At 37.1% G+C, this 23,033-nt stretch overlaps 1 long non-coding RNA gene across 5 annotated transcripts in view; it reads left to right on the top strand.

The window, feature by feature from the left end:
• LOC147344293 (uncharacterized) overlaps window positions 1-23,033 on the top strand; it is a 416,497-nt gene that overhangs the window by 255,110 nt on the left and 138,354 nt on the right. The window contains exon 4 of one of the 5 annotated variants that reach the window (XR_015155383.1): window positions 13,411-14,396. The exons of the other annotated variants lie outside the window; for them this stretch is intronic. This is a non-coding gene — a long non-coding RNA (uncharacterized LOC147344293). Of the gene's footprint in view, window positions 1-13,410; window positions 14,397-23,033 lie in introns of those variants that run through there. 5 annotated transcript variants of the gene reach the window in all.

Genomic DNA, 23,033 nt, shown 5'->3' with positions numbered 1-23,033 from the left:
TATTTTTAATCTTCTTGATAGCCACACTTATATTGCAAGCAGAAGACTAAAAGTTTTAGGGGTTATTGCAAACATTTTATCAGAGATGAAAAGCATGAAAAAACTGAGCATGATTTAAAAGTAGAGTTTTATAAAATCTACCTAGTAACACTGATGCCAAGAGATTTTACAAAATTTTATTCATAGCATAGACTTTGAGGGAACAATTACATTTTTAGCCCTCATTCACAAGTTAAAGTATGAATGAGGAAAGACAGAAAAGTATTGCGTTTGTGCCGTAAGAAAGATGTACACAATTGTTTTCGAGTTAGGAAATAGGCTTATACTGTGTTATTTAAGAAACTAAGCTTATTAATATTTCTCAGAAACCATGTGTAAATGTTTGGCCATGTTTGACCACAGGAGTTTAGTGGTCAAAATATGAAAAGCATTGACAAACTTAGTATTGTCAATACATGAAAAACATTCAAAGTTAAGTACGAATTTGAAGCAATAGTATTCCCAGCATTTTGCCTTGCTATGTTTTGTTAACTATTCCTTTCCAAATTTTGGACAGTTCCATGGGTTTCCTGTCATGTCTGGATAGCATTTAATTGAGGTAATTTTTTTTTTTTTTTTTAACATCACAGCCCCCTCCCCTGTCATTTCTTTTTTCCTTGGCTCAGGAACTTGCTCTGAGGATAAGATTGGTCAGTGTCTTACTTATCCCCCATCTTGAACTTCAGTCCTCACTTTAGTATTACAAATTTCAGTATTATGTGTATTTGCAGAAAACTTTTGGGGGGTTGGTTCTAGAGACAAAGAAATGAATCTGTCCTTTACTCTTAAAACACTCATAGTCTGTGGGAAAGAAAGACATTAGAACAATGCCATTATAATGCCATGTGATATCAGTCTCAGTGAAGGGACAAATAAAGGGAAAACAATCATGATTATAGATGTCAGCTGGCCCCAGAGTGGATTTCAGGGAAGAGACCATAGAGACGTTGGAGTTGTGTTCTGAAATTGACTCAGAGGATCAGATAGAAAAACAGCATTCTGGAAAGCAGGGTTAAAATACAGACAAAAAGGAAAGATGTAGTCTGATATTTCAGAGAATGCAAGTAGGTATTATGTAAAATAAATGAAAGCTAAAATTAGTAAAGTATAAACTAAAAACAGTTATTTAGTTTAGGGACCTAATCTCTAATGTGAACATTCCATTACCATGAGTTTCTCTTTGTGATATAGTGAGCATGGCTGAATCCAACTGTTATCGTATCAATCTAGTATGAGAACTTTGGGAAATTCAGAAAGAAAGAACCATAGCAAAGGTGTTCTTAAAGGAAATTGAAACTGTATTGAGGTGATATGTATCTACTCACTCTCTTGTGCTATGTATTGTTGCCAACTATGTGTAAGCTACATGTTGGCAACTTAAAGAGTAATGGCACAGTTGCTCTTTTCCAGAAACTTGCTGATGTAAACAATGTGGGAAGCGCCTTAAGAAAGGGATAGAAAGCAAGGGTTTCAGAAGAAGGAGTCATTATTTCCAAGTAAAACATCAAGCAGGGCTTCCCTGGTGCCTCACTGGTAAAGAATCCTCCATCAATGCAGGAGACCCAGATTTCAACCCAAGGTAGGGAAGATCCCATGGAGAAGGGAATGACAACCCACTCCAGTATTCTTGCTGCAGAATTCCATGAACAGAGGAGTTTAGTGGGCTACAGTTTCTGAGGTCCCAAAGAGTTGAACAGGAGTGAGCAACTAACAGAACTTCAAGCAGATAGCTTCCTTTTAGCTTTAACAAATGGAACTTGACTAAGTCTTCAAAAGGTGAGTACAATGTTGATACAAAAATAAGTATAATGTTGGTAGCTTATGGGTGACAAGAGCTTATGGAAAGCATGGAGGTAGAAAAAAAAAATACACAAGACTGGAAACGGTCAGTTTTTATTCCAATCCCAAAGAAAGGCAATGGCAAAGAATGTTCAAACTACTGCACAATTGCATTCATCTCTCACACTAGCAAAATAATGCTCAAAATTCTCCAAGCCAGTCTTCAACAGTATGTGAACCATGAACTTCCAGATGTTCGAGCTGGATTTAGAAAAGGCAGAGGAACCAGAGATCAAATTGTCAACACCCACTGGATCATCGAAAAAGCAAGAGAGTTCAAGAAAAACATCTACTTTTGCTTTATTGACTACGTCAAAGCCTTTGACTGTGTGGACCAAAACAAACTGTGGAAAACTCTTCAAGAGATGGGAATACCAGACCACCTGACCTGCCTTCTGAGAAATCTGTATGCATGTCAAGAAGCAATAGTAAGAATTGGAACTGGGACAACAGACTGGTTCCAAACTGGGAAAGGAGTACATCAAGGCTGTATATTATCACCGTGCTTGTTTAACATATGCAGAGTACATCAAGCAAAATGCCAGACTGGATGAAGTACAAGCTGGAATCAAGATTGCTGGGAGAAAATCAATAACCTCAGATATGTAGATGACACCACCTTTATGGCAGAAAGCAAAGAAGAACTAAAGAGCCTCTTGGTGAAAAGGAAAGAGGAGAGCGAAAAAGCTGGCTTAAAACTCAACATTCAAAAAAAGAAGAACATAGCATCCAATCCCATTACTTCATGGCAAATAGATGGGAAACAATGGAAACAGTGAGAGACTTTATATTTTGGGGATCCAAAATCACTGCAGATGGTGACTGCAACCATGAAATTAAAAGGTGCTTACTCCTTAGAAGGAAAGCTATGATCAACATAGACAGCATATTAAAAAGCAGAGAGATTACTTTACCAACAAAAGTCTGTCTAATCAGAGCTATGGTTTTTCCAGTAGTCATGTATGGATGTGAGAGTTGGACTATAAAGAAAGCTGAGTGCCAAAGAATTGATGCTTTTGAACTGTGGTGTTGGAGAAGACTCTTGAGAGTCCCTTGGACTGCAAGGATATCCAACCAGTCCATCCTAAAGGAAATCAGTCCTGAATATTCATTGGAAGGACTGATGCTGAAGCTGAAACTCCAATACTTTGGCCACCTGATGCAAAGAACCAGCTCATTTGAAAAGCCCCTGATGCTTGGAAAGATTGAAGGTGGGAGGAGAAGGGGATGACAAAGGATGAGATGGTTTTATGGCATCACTGACTCAATGGACATGAGTTTGAGTAAACTCCAGGAGTTGGTGATGGACAGGGAGGCCTGTCATGCTGCAGTCTATGGGGTCGCAAAGAGTCAGACATGACTGAGTGACTGAACCGAACTGATCACAAGGGTTCTTCTTCCACATGCCCTGTAAGAATGATACAGAGGAAGAACGTTGAGTAAAGCACACAAAGAACCTGAGTTCTGGTTCTGTTTCTCCTATTAGCTAGACATGCAATCATTATCAGTCAGTTCAGTGTCAAAGCTTAGAACCAATAGAGAACTACAGAATGGTAGAGCCAAGAGATGTTTATAAAGAAGCTTATTTTATCAGATCAGATCACATATATGTGTGTATACAGTTTATATAATAAACATAGTAAGCACTTTATCTATAATTGCTTTTATTATCAATATTATACAAAATTATTTGCTAGAAGATTCTTGCCACATTCACTTTTCATTCACCCCTAATGGACTAGTGCTTAACTGTCAATGGTCAACTTTGAAACCACGTACAGATCCCTGGGGATGGGAATCAATCGTGACAGCGGCTAATTGTGGTGCTTGAACATGGAGAATCTTAATTGAAATAAATCAATGATATCAAGGAATGGGATAAAGGCCCAAATGGAGAGGTTTAAAATGGAAAATAACAAGGGCTAAATTGCACTTTAAAACTTTCGATCCAGTCATCATCCCTTAGAGCAGAGAGTGTTTTATTAAAGAAAAGTAACCAAGCAACTATTGTACAGAAAGAAAACTATGTTGCAGGAGTTGCTGATGGTGTTGAAAGCACTTCGCTAACATTAAGCCCATTAGTGATGGGATATGCTCTTCAGTCACTTTAGCCAAGAGGAAGTGAAAAGAAGCTATTGAGTGCTGAGAATATGAGAGGAGGGGGAGAAATCATCTTCAAGGTCAACTGCTAGTAATGAACAAATTCAGTTTGTTTCTCAGTTCTTTGCCTTTTTATTTGCTGCCTGCTCTTTCTCTTTACCCTGAGCTCACAGTAACTTCCAGCTCTCCCAGTCACAAATATCCAGATTGCTGCAAAATAGAAATCACTCATGAATCTTGGTACAGAGCAGACAATAGGGACAACATTAAAAACAGAGAAAAAAATGGTTTGGGCAGGGTATCTCAAAAATGAACGAGCAATTGTATTCTAAATTTTGAAGATCAGCATTTGCTTACTCAAATAACTCTTGTCATTTGGGTTTCTGCTTCTAGTGTAGCATCAAGGTCAACAATCAATAAACTCATTAGGCCTTACAAGTGTCTTTGATTAATATTCCTTGTCTAATTCCCTGAGAAATGTACTATATCTTCTAGCTTAATGAAGACAAGGCTGAGTTATTTAGGTGTGTGTTAGTCAGGCTTATTTGCATATAATTAACTAGATTCTTTGTGTTTATAGCAAGCAGTAAAAAACTTTATACCAATAGATGTTCTTTTCACCAAGTTGGTTAAACAAATTCTTTTGTTCTATGAGAAACTCTTCATTTGAAAGGGCTTATTTTACCATGAGTTAAAATCAGACATACCCTTGTAAAAATTGGCTGGAGGCTTTCTTGAGAGCAAATTTCATATTTTTTCCTTTTAAAATGAATAAAGTTTTTAAAAGTAGTTTTAGGTCCACAGCAAAACTGAGAAAAAAATGATAAAATTGTCATATACCTCCTGTTCCCACACAGTACAATTTCCCTTACTGTCAACATTTCCACATCAAAGTTTTGTTATACACGTGCCATAAGCTGTGATCCTACACTGATGTTTATTACCACCCTACATAGTTTAAATTGGAGTTCACTCACAGTGGTGTACTTTGTGTGTGCGTGTGTGTGTGTTCAGTCGCTTCAGTCATGTCTGACTCTCTGCAACCCCATGGACTATAGTCCACCAGGTTCCTCTGCCCATGGGATTCTCCAGGCAAGAATACTGGAGTGGATTGCCATGCCCTCCTCCAGGGGATTTTCCCAACCTAGGGATCGAACCCATATGTCTTATGTCTCCTACAATGGCAGGCAGGTTCTTATCACTAGAGGTTGGACAAATGTATAATGTCATATATCCACCATGGTAGATCATATAGAATGGTTTCACTGACTTAAAATATATTTTGCTCTGTCTATTCATCCCTCTCTCTCCCCTAACTCTTGGAAATCACTCATTATTTTACTGTATCCACAGTCTTATATTTTCTAATATGTCACATAATTGTAATCTTACAGTAATTTTCAGATTGACTTCTTCCACTTAGTAATAAGCGTTCTAAGTTTTCTTTATTCTCAAGGCTTTTAGCACTGAATATTCCATTGCCTGGATGTCTACCCATTTATTTATTCTGTTTAGGATCCATTTTCATGCATTGGAGAAGGAAATGGCAACCCACTCCAGTATTCTTGCCTGGAGAATCCCAGGGACAAAGGAGCCTAGTGGGCTGCTGTCTATGGAGTCGCACAGAGTCGGACATGACTGAAACGACTTAGCAGCAGCAGCAGGGATCCATTTATTATCCATGTATTTAAAGTTTGGTTGCTTCCATAATTTTGAACAGTTATGAATAGAACTGCTATAAATTGCTTTATCATATTATGAGTATGTTTAATTTTCTAAGAGCCAAACTGTTTCCAAAGGGCTATCCCATTTTTATTTCCACAAGCAATGAACGAGGATTCCTATTGCTCCATATCCTTGCCAGTATTTGAGGTTCTCAGTGTTATACATTTTAGTATTTTAATACGCTGTGTGTGGTAGTATCTTGTTATTTTAATTTGCAATTCTCTAATGATACATGATGTTGAATATATTTTTATATGCTTATTTGGTATCTATATATCTTCTTTGATGAGGTATCTGTTCAGGTCTATTAATTTTTAAAAAGTATGTAGTTTTTTTAAAATTTTTGAGTTATAGGAATTCTTTGTTAACTTTGGATAATAATTCCTGATCAGTTCTATCTTTGCTGATAATTTTCAACTAACCTATGATTTCTCTTAATCTCTTAGCATTGTCTTTCACAGAGTATAAGTTTTTTATTTAGGCCCATGATCCATTTTTAGTTAAGGGCATAAGATATGAGTCAACTTTCACTTTGCTTGCAAACATATGTTCGGTTGTTCCTATTGTGTTACCTTTGTTCCTTTATTAAAGATCAGTTGACTGTACATACATGGGGGTATTTCTGGGATCTCTAGTCTGTTACGTTGATCTATTTGTCTATTCTTTCACTAAATCTGCACTGTCTTGATTACTGTAGCTTTATAATACGTCTTGAAGTTGAATAGTGTCAGTCCTTGGATTTTGTCCTTCTTCAATATTGAGGTAGCTATTCTAGATCTTTGGTCTGTGTGAGCTTTCTTAAAATGCTATTTATTTATTAATTTGGCTTTGCTGTTCTTTTGTTGCTGTAAAGGGTTTTCTGTAGTTGTGACAAACAGGGGCTGCTAGCTAGTTGCCATGGCTTCTCTTCGTGGCAGCTTCTCTTGTTGTGGAGCATAGGCTCTAGAGCATTCAGGCTTAAGTAGTTGCAGCACTTGGGCTCAGTGGCTGTGGCTCATGGGCTCTGGAGCACAGGTTCAGCTCTCCCAAGGCTTATGGAATCATCCCGAACCAGGGATTGACTCTTGTTTCCTGCATTGGCAGGTGGATTCTTCACCACTGAGTGACCAGGGAAGTCCCTCTGTGTGAACTTTGGACTCCGTTTTGGTTTTTTTTTGTGTGTGTGCAAAATCACTTGGGAATGCATTGAATCTATAGATTAAGCTGGGAAGGAATGAAAATTCTTGGAGTGTTGACGCAATAGCCAAGAATTGTTTGCTTTCCTGGAACACAGAATGCTTTTAACTTCAAGTGGTATCTCAAAAATAAGTTTGAATATTGCATAATCTAACTTTGTTTTACTACAAAATGAAATTTTGCAATTCCTGGTTAGAATGGATGCTGCCAAAGATGTGTTCTGTTTGTTCTGTAGTTCGAGGAATCTCTAGTCACCTGAAAAGTACCAAGGAGGGGTCTGTGTTTTCTCATTTAAAAAGCACAGAGTCAGACATCATTGTTATAAATTTATATCATAGAACTTTGGGCTCATATTATAAACCATAGTATTCACTAAAAAAAGATGAACATTTATCACCCTGCTAAGCAAACATATCACATGACTAGTTTATCAAATAATATCATATATAATTTAAAAAACTGACAAAAAACTTTTATAAAATCTGCCCAAGCCAAACAATGTTTCTTAACAGCTTTTAGTTCTTAATTTCTTTTGAGAATGTGATGAAGGCTATGAACCCTCTCCTGAGAAATAATGGTTATGAGCAGATATACTAGAAATTTTTCATTCAATTTTCATGTATCCTCTGTGGGTTTGGACTCCAGACTGAGAACTCCTACTATGTCGATTATTAAATGAATTAATCATAATGATAGCATATATGAGACATTCTGAAGTGAAAGTGTGACATGTGGCCTCTATCTCTTTTCTCCTCCTTCTCTTTGAGAGAAAATATAGGTATTATTGTCTAAATAGGATGGGTTTTATTTCTTAATATGAGCATGTGGTAAAAACTACTAATGGTACAAAAGGTTTTATAGTGAAAATGTTCTATCCCTCAGAGGCTGCAACTATGGTCAATTCCTATTGTATCTGTCAGGAGATGTACTATACATACATAAACATATGTTTCATACATATGTAATATATACATATAGTATACACACATATGCAATATTTGCAAATTTTGCAGACTTTTCCATGTCTTCCTTTTTTTCTCCCACTAGCAGTATATCACAGATACACTCAGTGATTTTTAATGTTGCAGAGTATTCCATTTATGTAGCATTGTTTATTATATTAATATCTCTAATTGATGTAGTTAAGGTACTATAACTGTACATCAAGGCCATCTCCTATTGACATGCATTTAGGTTGTCTATGATCCTTTGTTACTTTAAACCAATGAAGCAATAAATATCCTTGTACATATGCATTTGTTCACATGGGAGTTACTTAATTTTAAACACAACGAATGACTCGAATTTTTTCTCAGACTCACCACATTCGGCACAGCACGTTTAGTCATAAGAATGCTGTGGGGAAATTATTTCATTATGTTCATGCCACCTCAGGGTACCAATCACCCTTTCTATTCTTGCTTCTCTGTATTTCATTGATGCTTGATTCTGTAAGGGAACAGAAACGAAGCTGATTATATTTCACTGTCTAGTTTGCCTGAATTACAGAAGGACAGAAAAGCTTACAGCGCTCTGTCCCACCCTCATGGCATGTCCTTCCCTTCTGTATTATGAGACTATTCTATTCTGGAGGGGATCAAGCTTTCCAGACACTTTCAGTCTTAAGCCATAATGCATATCTGTATCAGTGCTCCTTTGTTACTCACGGAGGCTTGCCTGATACTTGTGCACATGACAGATAAAAGCTAGTTGTTGTTTGAATTGATATCCTTTTCCTCATTATGCTGGTTTCCTATTTGATTTTACCCTCTGGCCAGCTTCCTTAACTTGCACATGGGCATTAGTTTGCTTCTGGTGCTGGACCCACTCCTTTATGTGCCCCAACTGGTGATTCCAGGCTTCAGATTGTTCAAAAAACTTCTGATTCACAGTACTTCTAGATGTTTTTCTGAGTCCATCTGGCCTGTATTCTTTGGATGAGCTTTATTCCTGTACTGATGCTTGTGCTGTTTTATGTATTCACAACTGAATTTAGATATCAGGTGAGAAGTCACAATGGGAACATAAGAAGCAGAATGGGGAGAAATCACCCAGGTTCAGAGGTCAGAGTAGAACAGAAGTTAGGTAAGGCAGACTCAGGGTCATGAGAAATAGTGGGCCAGAAAGCAGTAAGTTAGATTACTTACTGCAAAGAAGATCCAAAAACCAGACTCGGGCAAAGTGAGAGAGCTTACAGTCAGGCTAGTTGACATGGACTAACAGAGCTATGGATGTTGGAGTGGAAGATAAGAGATGAAAAGACATGAGGAACCAATGCCTTATCACTCACTCAATATATATGAGATGTTCCTTCTATGTGTTGGCAACTCAGCTAGGCACTGGAGATGCGATAAACTATGAGGGGAAAAAATACAAAAATCCCTTTTCCCATGGAGCTTTTCTGGAACAGTGTTTCTTTAATTAAAGGAAAGAGAGGATTAAGTCTTTTTGCATGAATAACCTGATGTTTGTATACAGAAAAAACTACAATTCTTGGATTGTATAGGGAAATATTTCTTAAAATATTTTTGGCATAAAATAATTCTTTAGAAGAATTGTTTTTTAAGTTCTGTGTTCAAATACATTTAATAAATGCTAGAAAACATTAGATTTTTCAAAACTGGAATTCTTCATACCACTAATGAATTAGAGGGTCATGCGAATGTACAGAGAAGTCATACTTTAGAGTGTTTTCCAAACTACATATTAATTGAACCCTTCTTTAATTATCTTCTGGAACTGTAATTTATAGCTCATTTTGATAAATGTTAATGTAGGGAGAGTGAATAGGATAAAAAAGATAACTCTCATCACCTGATGCCTGCTATGATTCCATTGGTTCCCCATGCTGCTCCAGTGCCAGTACCTCTCAGAATGTTATCAACTCTGTGTGGGAACATCTTCACCAGCTTAACTTCCCTCCCCTCATCTGGCATGAGAGTCACTGGGTCACGTGAAGAAAGTCTGTGGAATTATTTTCTGTAGCATATGGAGAAGTTAGATGCTAGTAGAAAAGATGGCAGGTGCCTTCCTTCTAGCTGAAGTGGCTGTTGACTTTGAATATGAAGAAAGCGTTACCATCTGTCCATAAAATCAGCTGTCACACCAAATGTGAAAATGTGTGAAGTGGCTATCCCAGATTGCCATTCTGTTTTGACAGGTGAAGTAGTGGAACATTTTTTTCTTTAAATCTGCATTATAAAATTCTCTTTCTCATGTAAGTCAATCCCATCTTATTGCTTCCAAGTAAAATCCCTTTAATCTATATCTAATATGTATCCCCAACGTAGAGTCTTAATTTTGAGGGAATCTCATAATTGTTTATGCGTTTTCATCACGTATCTATTTCTTTAGAATAATTTAATATAGTGGGTAAAATGAATATCACCCCCTATATTAAATGTAAAATGCATTTCCCTGGTGGCTCCATGGTAAAGAATCCACCTGCAGTGTGAGAGACCTGGGTTGGAATTCTGGGTTGGGAAGATCCCCTGGAGAAGGGAATGGAAACCCTTACTCCAGTATTTTTGCCTGGAAAATCCCAGGGACAGAGGAGCCTGGCAGACTACAGTCCATGGGGTTGCAAAGAGTCAGACACGACTGAATGACTTTCACTTTCAAAATGTATATATGTAAATGAAATATTAGTTATTTTAATTGCACTTGTTAATTTATTGAAGACAAGAGAAAGAATAACATGTTTTGAAAGTTATGCTATTTTTTACTTTTGTAAAAAAAAGTCTTATGACTTAGTTTAGTATATTTTTTCATTAGTTCCATAATTCCAGAAAGAATTCATCACATAATGACTCTGATATATAATTAAAAAAAAGGACACTTGGTCTTTATATTCAAGGTCACCAGAACAGAGTCCTTCAATGAAATATCCAGTGCAGCAAAAGATAATGTCATGAATTACGTCTGATATTTAAAAAAAAGAGAGGATGCCCTTATTGCTAGTTTGATTGAGGTATAAATGTTGTTTCAGAAATCATGAGCAAGTAAGAATGCTTTTTTTAAGAGCACATTAAGTTGGTATATTTCTCAGCTTAGTAAGTCTTGATGGAACATGGTTAACCTCATTGTTCAATCAATTGAAAATAAAATGAAGTGTTGCTTAGCCTTGGTATATGTGCAATTCATCTGGGTATGCTGTGAGTCCATATCCAGTCTGACACTAATTCATGTATAATTCGTAGGAAATGGGAGTTCAGCGGCTAAATATCCTAATCTTCACAAAAATTTTCTACTTAGGATGACAAGAAGCAGAAACATAGGGAAATCACTTGTCTGTAATGATAAACATCACGGTGAATGAAGATCAGAATGTGTGCAAAAGTAATTAACTGAAATAGACAGAACCCTTCTTCAACATCCTGTCCTTCTTCTTGGAGATGTTAAGGCAAAAGGCAAATGGAGTCCACACAAATGTAAATAACAGGAGATACCTGATGTACCTTTTGGAATGCAGCTTAGCAGGGTTATCCTAGGTTAAAATCTTAGTTCTAGTATCATTTTCTAGAATGATACTAGAATTTTCTAGAATGATACTGTGACCTTAGGCAAGTTTCAGAATCATCATCTATAAAGATGTGTTTGCAATGAGGTATCAGCTCACACCGGTCGGCTGCTATCCAAATGTCTACAAACAATAAATGCTGGAGAGGGTGTGGAGAAAAAAGAACCCTCCTACACTGTTGGTGGGAATGCAAACTAGTACAGCCACTATGGAGAACAGTGTGGAGATTCCTTAAAAAACTGGAAATAGAACTGCCATATGACCCAGCAATCCCACTGCTGGGCATACACACTGAGGAAACCAGAACTGAAAGAAACACGTGTACCCCCAATGTTCATCACAGGACTGTTTATAATAGCCAGGACATGGAAACAACCTAGATGTCCATCAGCGGATGAATGGATAAGAAAGCTGTGATACACACAATGAAATATTACTCAGCTATCAAAAAGAATGCATTTGAATCAGTTCTAATGAGGTGGATGAAACTGGAGCCTATTATACAAAGTGAAGTAAGCCAGAAAGAAAAACACCAATACAGTATACTAACGCATATATATGAAATGAACTGAACTGAATGATAACCTTATATGTGAGACAGCAAAAGAGACACAGATGTATAGAACAGTCTTTTGGACTCTGTGGGAGAAGGCGAGGGTGGGATGATTCGAGAGAATAGCATTGAAACTTGTATATTATCATATATGCAACAGATTGCCAGTCCAGGTTCGATGCATGCAACAGGGTGCTCAGGGCTGGTGCACTGGGATGACCCAGAGGGATGGGATGGGGAGGGAGATGGGAGGGGGAGTTCAGGATGGGGAATACATGTACACCCATGGCTGATTCATGTCAATGTATGGCAAAATCACTACAATATTGTACAGTAATTAGCCTCCAATTAAAATAAAGAAATTTAAAAAATAAAGATGTGTATGTTGACAGAAGGCATATATAATATATAAATGAGAATGTATAAAACAAGTTGGGCATAGTGATTTAATGATTCCCCAATAATAATAAATGATTTATTCTCTAAACCTCACATCACATTTGTATTTCAAACACATTCCTGTTCTACACCTCTGATTTTTTTCTTGGTTGTCAAAATCTCACTTTTATATTCAACTGATTGCACATGCTGTGCCTTATGGCATGTAAATATAAATACAAATATGCCTGCATGCACCGTAAGTCACTTCAGTCGTGTCTGACTCTGTGGGACCCCATGCACTGTAGCCTGCCAGGCTTCTTTGTTCATGGGATCCTCCAGGAATGAGTTGGAGAAGGCAGTAGCAACCCACTCCAGTACTCTTGCCTGGAAAATCCCATGAATGGAGGAGCCTGGTGGGCTGCAGTCCATGAGGTCACTAAGAGTCAGACACGACTGAGCAACTTCACTTTCACTTTTCACTTTCATGCATTGGAGAAGGAAATGGCAACCCACTCCAGTGTGCTTACCTGGAGAATCCTAGGAACGGGGGAGCCTGGTGGGCTGCTGTCTATGGGGTCGCACAGAGTCGGACACGACTGAAGCGACTTAGCAGCAGCAGCAGCCAGGAAAGAGTACTGGAGTGGGTTGCCATGCCCTCCTCCAGGGAATCTTCCTGACCCAAGGATCAAACCCACAACCAACATCTCATGTCTTCTGCATTGGCTGGTGGGTTCTTTACCACAAGCACCACTCTGAGGCCCCTAAATACAAGCAGGTATATGTGTATGTATATATATATCTGGTTAGTGTTGTTTGGAAATGCATAGCAACATGAATCCTTTTCTTTACATTTGCAGTGGCACTCTATTACAGTATAACTTTATAGAAATAATAGGACAGCATGCATCATATTTAATGGTTAAAGGCTAAAAAGGAAAATAATATCTTAGAAAAATTTTAAATCGTTCAGTTGATGATCTCATGCCTGTATTATTCTATCATAGTGATTCCTTTTTTTCTGTCAGCTTGGTGACTATAACGTGCATGCCTGAATTCAATCTCTATCTTCTTTTTCCAGTTGCCTTTCCCTATGGACACACACGCCAGCCTGATCTAACCCAGAGAGCACAGATTGGGATAAACTGCCACTCTCCGGGTTTCAAAATAGCATCATTAGTGCAGAAATGTCTATAGCTTTTAAAAATAATTTAAAAAGCCTTTCGTATTTATTTCTCATTCTATCTTCCTATCTTTTCTTATAAATATGATGGCTTTTACTTTCTTCACCGTATGAGGATACAGGAGCTAGACAAAGAGGTAACTTCCTTTGAACACCAAGCATTAAAAATAAGGTGGATGTGAAAGCTCCTGATTTACAGTTGTACCTTTCACCACTCCATCTTCTCTTGTGAAACCCAAAGTTCAATTCAAAATTTGAATGGAAGTCTAAATAGAAGGCTCTGGAGTGGGAGAACATGATAAATTCTTCCATATCTGCTTATCTGTGTTTATTGACTTTAAACATATAATTGAGTTGGTTGACAGACCAACTGAAATATGGTTAGATTTTATCCCTGGCAGAATCCCACCTTTGAGACTCATTTGTTGAGAGCAATAATCCTTCTTTGCGGTCCCATCCGGTGGGCTATTCAAAGGTGAAGGTCATTTTACTTATTTTTTTTTTTTGCCAAAACCTCAACAGGAAGAATGAGTTAAGAAAGGGTGCTCAATTTTGATTTAACATGGAATTGCAAACTTTGTTCATTCATTTTATAAATTTTAGTAGTAAAAGGAAAACTACTTTGAATTATCATCTAATTAGTATTAGTTGCTCAGTCAAATCCAACTTTTTGTGATCCCATGGACTGTAGCCTGCCAGGCTCCTCTGTCCGTGGTATTTTCCAGGCAAGGATACTGAAATGGGTTGCCATTTCCTTCTCCAGAGGATCTTCCCAACCAAAGGATCAAACCTGCATCTCCTGTATTGTGGGCAGACTCTACTGTCTGAGCCATTGACGTGAAAGTGAAAGTGTTAGTCACTCGCTCATGTCCACCTCTTTGCGACCCCATGGACTGTAGCCCACCAGGCTCCTCTGTCCATGGGATTCTCCAGGCAAGAGCACTGGAGTGGGTGGCCATTTCCTTCTCCAGGGTGTCTTCCCAACCGAGAGATCAAACCCAGGTTTCCTGAATTGCAGGCAGATTCTTTATCCTCTGAGCCACCAGGGAATCCTGTCTGAGCCATTAAAACCCCTTATTTCACAGAGGGAACTTGGTCCAGAATGTCAGTCAAGCTACCCAGAAAAGTCAATAGCTCATGGTGTTTTTGTTTTTTACTGGAATCTAGACAGTTTGACTCATAACCTTAGGGTCAATATTCTTTTTTTCTTTTAACTGTATTTTACTGTCAACTTAACCCAAAGGATATTTTTAAAACATATATATCATTATAAATTGCCTCATAATTTATAATCTTTAATATTATCTTTTGATGAAGTGCTAAGTTCCATGAAATGTACATGTCTTTTTTTTTGCTGTACTACTCTTTCTTTATTGAAGTATAATTAAACTAAAATGTATGTTTCAAGTGTAGAGCAAAGTGATTCAGTTATATATGTGTGTGTGTGTGTGTGTGTGTGTGTGTGTGTATTCCTTTTAGGATTCTTTTCCATTATATGTTGTTACCAAATATTGAACATAGTTCTGTGTAGGTCCTTGCTATTTATCTATTTTAGATATTACAATGTGTATAAGTTAATCCCAAACTCCTAATTCATTACCCCTTCCTGTTATCTCTTTTAGTAGTCACAAGTTTGTTTTCTATGTCTGTGAGTCTGTTTTGTAAATAAGTAAGTTCATTTGTATCGTTCTTTATATTCCACATATAAAGGATATCATATAATATTTGTCTTTAATTTCCTTCTCTTCACGTGATAATCTCAGTTCAGTTCAGTTTCTCAGTCATGTCTGACTCTTTGTGACCCCATAGACTGCAGCACACCAGCTTCCATGCCTTTCACCATCTCCCGGAGCATGCTCAAACCCATGTCCATTGAGTTGGTGATGCCATCCAACCATCTCATCCTCTGTCATCTCCTTTTCCTCCTACCATCAATCTTTCCCAGCATCAGTGTCTTTTCCAATGAGTTTACTCTTCACATCAGGTGGCCAAGTATTGGAGCTTCAGCATCAGATTTTCCAGTGAATATTCAGAGTTGATTTCCTTTAAGATTAACTGGTTTTGAAACATGTAAAATATCATGTATGAAACGAGATGCCAGTCCAGGTTCAATGCATGATACTGGATGCTCGGGGCTGGTGCACTGGGACGACCCAGAGGGATGGTATGGGGAGGGAGGAGGGAGGAGGGTTCAGGATGGGGAACACATGTATACCTGTGGTGGATTCATTTTGATATTTGGCAAAACTAATACAATTATGTAAAGTTTAAAAATAAAATAAAATTAATTAAAAAAAAAAAAGACTGGTTTAATCTCCTTGCAGTCCAAGGGACTCTCAAGAGTCTTCTCCAGCAACGCAGCTCAAAAGCATCAATTCTTCGGTGCTCAGCTTACTTTATGGTTCAACTCTCACATCCATATGTGACTACTGGAAAAACCATAGCTTTGACTAGACGGGCATTTGTCAGCAAAGTATTGTCTCTGCTTTTCAATATACTGTCTAGGTTTGCCATAGCTTTTCTTCCATGGAGGAAGCTATGTCCATCTATGGTGCTGGAATTGGCATTCTTTCTTTTTTTTCTCTTTAATGGCTGAACAATATTCTGTTTATTCTATTTAATATACTATTTAATGGCTTAGCAGTATTCTATAATTCTTCTACAGAGAAGAACCATACAAAAAAGATCTTCATGACCCAAATAACCACAAAGGTGTGATCATTCACCTAGAGTCAAACATCCTGGAATGAGAGAAGTCAAGTGGGCCTTAGGAAGCATCACTATGAACAAAGCTAGTGGAGGTGATGGAATTCCAGTTGAGCTATTTCAAATCCTAATGGATGAGGCTGTGAAAGTGTTGCACTCAACATGCCAGCAAATTTGGAAACTCAGCAGTGGCCATGGGACTGGAAAAGGTCAGTTTTCATTCCAATCCCAAAGAAGGGCAATGCCAAAGAAGTTCAAACTACCACACAATTGCACTCATCTCACACACTAGCAAAGTAATGCTTATAATTCTCCAAGCTAGGCTTCAACTGTACGTGAACTGTGAACTTCCATATGTTCAAGTTGGATTTAGAAAAGGCAGAGAAACCAGAAATCAAATTGCCAACATCTGCTGGATCATCAAAAGGCAAGAAAATTCCAGAAAAACATCTACTTCTGCTTTATTTATTATGCCAAAGCCTTTGACTGTGTAGATCACAACAAACTGTGGAAAATTCTGAAAGAGATGGGAATACCAGACCTTCTTACTTGCCTCCTGAGAGATCTGTATATGGGTCAAGAAGCAACAGTTAGAACCAGACATGGAACAACAGACTGGCTCCAAATTGGGAAAGGAGTACATCAAGGCTGTATATTATCACCCTGCTTATTTAACTTGTATGCTGAGTATATCATGAGAAATGCTGGGCTGGATGAAGCACAAGCTAGAATCTAGATTGCTAAGAGAAATATTAACAACTTTGCATACACAGATGACACCACCCTTATGGCAGAAAGTGAAGAAGAACTGAAGAGCCTCTTGATGAAAGTGAAAGAGGAGAGTGAAAAATCTGGCTTAAAAACTCAACGTTCAAAAAGTGAAGATCATGGTATTTGGTCCCAATGCTTCATGGCAAATAGATGGGGAAAAAATGGAAACAGTGACAGACTATTTTCTTGGGCTCCAAAAATCACTGCAGATGGTGACTGCAGCCATGAAATTAAAAGATACTTACTCCTTGGAAGGAAAACTATGACCAATATAGACATATTAAAACATATGTTAAAAACATGTTAAAACATGTTAAAAACAACATATTAAAAAGCAGAGACATTACTTTGCTGACAAAGGTCTTGTATTCAGAGCTATGGTTTTTCCAGTAGTCATGTATGGATGTAAGTTGGACTATAAAGAAAGCTCAGCACTGAAGAATTGATGCTTTTGAACTGTGGTGTTGGAGAAGACTCTTGAGAGCCCCTTGGACTGCAAGGAGATCCAACCAGTCCATCTTAAAGGAAATCAATCCTGAATATTCATTGGAAGGACTGATTCTGAAGCTGAAACTCCAATACTTTGACCACCTGATGCAGAGAATTGAGCCACTGGAAAAGACCCTGATGCTGGGAAAGATTGAAGGCAGGAGAATAATGGGGCTACAGCAGATGAGAGGGTTGGATACCATCACCAACTCGATGGATATCCTGGAGTATCAGCAAGTCTGGGAGTTGGTGATGGACAAAGAAGCCTGGTGTGCTGCAGTCCAAGGGGTTGCAAAGAGTTGGACATGACTGAGCGACTGAACTAATATTCTATTGAGTGTATATATACATATATATAAACCACATATAATGTATCTGTTCATCTGCTCATAGACATTTAGGTTACCTCCATATCTTTAGTGCTGCTATGAGCATTGGGATGTAGATGTCTTTTTGAATTAAAATATTCTCCAGATATATTCCAGAAGTGGGATTGCAAGGTCATATGGTAATTCCATTTTGCATTTGTTTGGAGGGTCTTTAAAAACCGAAAATAGAGAACACTCATTTTTGATCACCTGTAATCTTTGTTAAATTTTTTGATGTCTAAACTAGCCTTTGGGCTTTCCTCATAGCTCAGCTGGTAAAGAATCTGCCTGCAATGCAGGAGACCCCAGTTCAATTCCCGGGTTGAAAAGTTCCCCTGGAGAATGGATAGGTTACCCATTCCAGTATTCTTGGGCTTCCCTGGTAACTCACACAGTAAAGAATCTGCCTGCAATGCAGGAGACCTGGGTTCGAACCCTAGGTCGGGAATATCCCCTGGAGGAGGGCACAGCAACCCACTCCAGTATTTTTGCCTGGAGAATCCCCATGGACAGAGTAGCCTACCAGGTTGTCATCCATGGGGTTGCAAAAAGTTAGACACAACTGAGCGACTAAGCACAGCACAGCACACAAAGTAGCCTTTAAATCCAGTCATATGATCATTTTATAATGCCTTATTATTGATTTATTGAGGTATACTTATAAATTTGCATATATTTAATGAATACATTTTGATGAATTTGTATGCATGCTAGATATTGATATTGACCAGGGACTTAGCCTTCCTTAATCTATAGAAATTGATAAAGGCCAGACAAAAAATTGAGGAAGGCTTTACTGGGGCCTCTGCTGCAGCAGGAGGGAGCAAAACAAGTAACAGGTTTTCTTGTCTGCTCCCCAAGAAAGACCAGCTGGTTCCTTACCTGAGCTGATGTTAAGATTGGTCCTGAGGTCAGGTCTGAGGGGTGACTTAGGTGGTTTGTCCACCCCTTTGGTGCTGTTAAGTGCAGGGGGGATGCACAGTACCCTGCTTTTGGAGCTAACATATGGGTCTTTCTCCTGGCTCTTCAGAAGCAGCAGTTGAGTTTTTTTATTCTTTTAGTATCTTGTCCATAATTTGGCGTGACTGTACATACACCCATTATTTTTAGTCCCACATAGTTTCTTTGCATATTGTCTAGGTGCAAACACTGCAGGAAAAGGTCCCAGGTCCCAGCCTGTCTCAGTATAACTTTATAATCAGTAAAGAAGGAACATACATTTCCTCATTATTCCCTGCATTCTTTTCTACTATATTTGCATATTTCTTTTGTTCTTAAATGATTATACATATTATAGGTTTTGGAAATGAAAGACTACTTTTAGCAATTTACATATCAATAAGCATGAACATCTAGATTAACTTGATACATTTTGGGAAGTATAAAATGCCAAAATTAACTGAAAATGAAACAATGATAGTAACAAAAATTTAATTTAGTAATGAAACATCTAAATCCATTTCCATCAAAAATTTTGCACCTATTTTAAATGGGAGTTCTGCTAATTTTTCAAAAAACAGATAACCCAAATCTTATATAAGAGGTTATAAAAGATAAAGCAAAATGAAATAATGAAGGGAATTATTCAGTTGCTTTAATAAAGTTAATTTTTATTGATACCCAAACAATTTAAAGATAGTATAAGAACAGAAAGCATAGGTCGGTTTCACTTTTAAATATAGATGTAACATTTTTGAGTTAAATAAACCTAACAGAAGCAAATAAAACCATTGTTTAATGGAATATTAAAAAAATACATCATGAACCAATAGTATATTACAGAAATGTAATTATGTTTTAACATTAGAAAAATATAACTCTAGTTAATAATGAAATATAGGGGAGAGATGCACATAAATAGCTGAAAATTTGCAGAAACATAATGTTCTATGTGACTTTATAATAAAACTGGTCAATTTTGAACAAAAGATATCTTTCTTAGTTAAAAAATTGCAAAATTACAAAATTGGCATGTATTAATGTACTGATGAGACTATAATAAACTTTTGTATATTGCTAGTGGGTGATTAAATGGTTCATTGTGAAGAAGAGATTATCAGTGCCTAGGATACAGGATGTATTTTTATATCATTAACATCAAGAAATTTTGTTCCAAGGTTTATATCCAATAAATAAATAAATAAATAAAAACCCTGCATAAATTTATAAAAAGACATGCACAGGTTTTTCATATCAACCTTCTTTTTGTGATGATGGCTGTCACTAGTTAGAAGCAACCTATATACCCATTCCCAGGGGAATGATTAATTAAAATATGGTATATGCACAAAATAAAATATGATGCAGAGTCAGAAGCAAAGAGCTAGATTTATTGCAATTAGGCTACATCTCACAAACATGTTAATAAGAAAAGGGAGCAAGAATAAGATTTATAGTTCCATTTATGCAAATTAAAAACACATGTTAACACCATATATTTTTCCAAGGATACACATATATCTAAATAGGTACACAGAAGGGAAATTGGAAAGATATATATTAAAAACACTAGTGTGAGTACCTTTCAGAAGCAGGGCAATAGCAGTAGGGATGAGAAATGAAGGGAAAATAATACAGTGAAACAGAGGGCATGAATAATATAATTTAACTCTGTGCACCTAAAGTACAGATAAAATTAAAAGATAAAAGTAAAATCGATTATGTGATATATGTACAAATTTCTTTTATTTTTTGTGTTCTTTGCAAGGCTTTCTTATATAGCAAGTTCTCCAAATGCATTTAAAATAGGATTGAAATTTTATACCTTTTTTCTATGACCACTTCTGTAGCAGTGTTTTCACTAGTGGTGCTCTGAAAAGTGGTTGTTTGCAGGGACTCATAACTTTTCTATCTTTCCTTAACTGGAGGAAAGAGGATTGAAAAGTTTGCCTATTTCCTTTGTCTGTTCAGAAAGTAAGATAAAAGAATGTCTGTGGTTTTTAGACAAACTGAGTTGACCAGCTGCCACCTTGTATCTGAATCAAATTCTTAAGTGTCAGGCTGACAAAGTGAATTAGTTGATGAATATTCTTACCTGATACTGAATTGGCTTGAATTGAGGACCCAGTTCTAAGGCAGCCCCAAGCTCCTATTGCCAAAATGTATATATAAGAAAATAAATGCAAATCAAATAAGAAGAATAATAAAAATACAGCTTTTCCAAGAGTAAGTATTATTTTACTAGAAACTGAGGCACGGGGAGATGTAGTGACATAATACTCCCAACCACGGTGTGAATAAGAAAAAAGACAAAGAGAAGTAGAACCACAGTTTTCTGATTCCCGGCCAGTACTTCTTTCACTATAGTGTTTCCTCTATAAAGTGTTCAATTGCTCATGATTCAAAATACAATAACAAAATCGACCATCAATATTCAAGATTCTTCTTATGAGACATTTCATAGAGTTTGGAGGCTTATTGGAAGATGCAAAGTAGCAATTTGTGTTTGCGGTAGAGACATTTAAAATGACTGAAGTTTTAATTAACCACGATTTTTTTTTTCTTCCTGCAGTATGCACAGTAAATTTTATCTGTTTGCTGTCTGAAGCTTTCTCTGTGTTTGCAAATTAGAAGTGCCTACTTTTTTTCATTTTAATTAAAAATTGTGAGCTTGACATAATCAACTTCTTTCCCTTTTTGGTTGTTTAATGAACATTAGTGAAACAAAATTAAAGTGCTATTTAACATTCGACCAATTTATTAATGGTTAGGAGGGATAACTTTGTTTTCAGGGACTGGAAGTGAATTTGAATTATTGAGGGAAATTAACTTTTTCACTAGTATTTAATGAAACCACAGTAGACATGGGGCCTGCAAAATCAGGTCAACACACTGTTGATGTTACTGTTTATATCGAAAAGACATCTTGAAATCAGAGAAACCATCAGAAGTTTAATCAGCAGTTGCTTCTACTTGATTAAAGGGATTTCTGATGAGGATAGAGTACCGTTTTCTCATGGTAGTGCTATTGTCTACTCATATGTTTTCTCTATTAGCACATGTGATTTCCAACTATCTTTTTGTGCATTTACTGCTCACATGTCTTCTTGATACCTGGCCCTACCCTATATTTTATATACTTTTGACTATGTATTTATTATACTCAAAAGTTGTTTTTTAAGTCTATGAAAGGTAATATAATAGAGTGTTTTCTGATAAGCACTCATACTTTGACAACAAGAACAAACCTCCTTAATTTGAATCGTAGGCTTGCCCCTTACCAGACATGCGAACTTAGGGCAAGTTCTTATCTTCTTTGATTTTCAAGTTTGTCTCATCTGTGTCTGCCTCACAGAAGTTATCATTTAATCAGGAAATACTTTTGTGCCAGTTTTCGTAATAGGCTTGCATTCATAAGGATGAACATAAGGAAGGTATTTGTGCTCCCATGGAATTTACTATTTAGTAGGGGAGAGAGACTTGAAACGGTAAATCACACAGAATGATTAGTAAATTTTTACCAGGTTTCATGAAATCCTTAGAAGTCTGGAAAACATGATAGTCTTCCCTAAGGAAAAGAAATATTAAACTAAGACATGAGTGATGAGTAGAAGTGGGCCAAGAGCAAAGAAAGGAAGAGCGTTTCAGGGAAAGGATAGGGCAGATGCAAAACTATGGAAAGAAAGGAGATTGCTTTTCATGAGCATCTGAGGGAAGTTGACACATACGGACAGAGGGAAGGTCGTGCAAAACCCTGTAAGCCAAACTGAGAATGCGAGATTTTTCCTAAGTGCAATAGAGCATTGAAAAGTTTTAAGGAGCACAGGAAAGAAGAGTGTATTCATTCCTATTGCTGTTCTAATAAATTATTGCAAAGTTAGTAGCTTAAAGCAGCAAACCTTTTTTTTTTTTTAAAGTCTTACAGTTTTCTTGATCAGAATCACAACATAGGTCTCACTAGCTTGAAATCAACATTGGTAGGACTGTTCTCCTTTTTGGAGGCTGTAGAGAAAAATGCATTTCCTTGGCTTTCCAACTTAGAGACCACCATTCTTTGGCTCATGTTCAATGCCAGCAATAGCAGTTGGATTTCTTCTCACATTTCATCACCCTGACTTCCTCATCTACCTTCCTCTTCCACATTCAAGGATGTTTGTGATTATAATAGTCATACCCAGATCATGTACTGTAATCTCCCTATTTAAGATCATCTGATTAACAGTATATCCACTTAATCCAATCTACAAC

The sequence above is a fragment of the Bos grunniens genome, chromosome 26 (genome assembly GCF_055505025.1).
Source record: "Bos grunniens cultivar Pamir isolate PY7600 chromosome 26, Bosgru_T2T1.0, whole genome shotgun sequence".
NCBI classification, from domain to species: Eukaryota; Metazoa; Chordata; class Mammalia; order Artiodactyla; family Bovidae; genus Bos; species Bos grunniens.
Note: the sequence above shows the minus strand (reverse complement) of the source record. Positions and strands in the feature narration are given on the sequence as shown.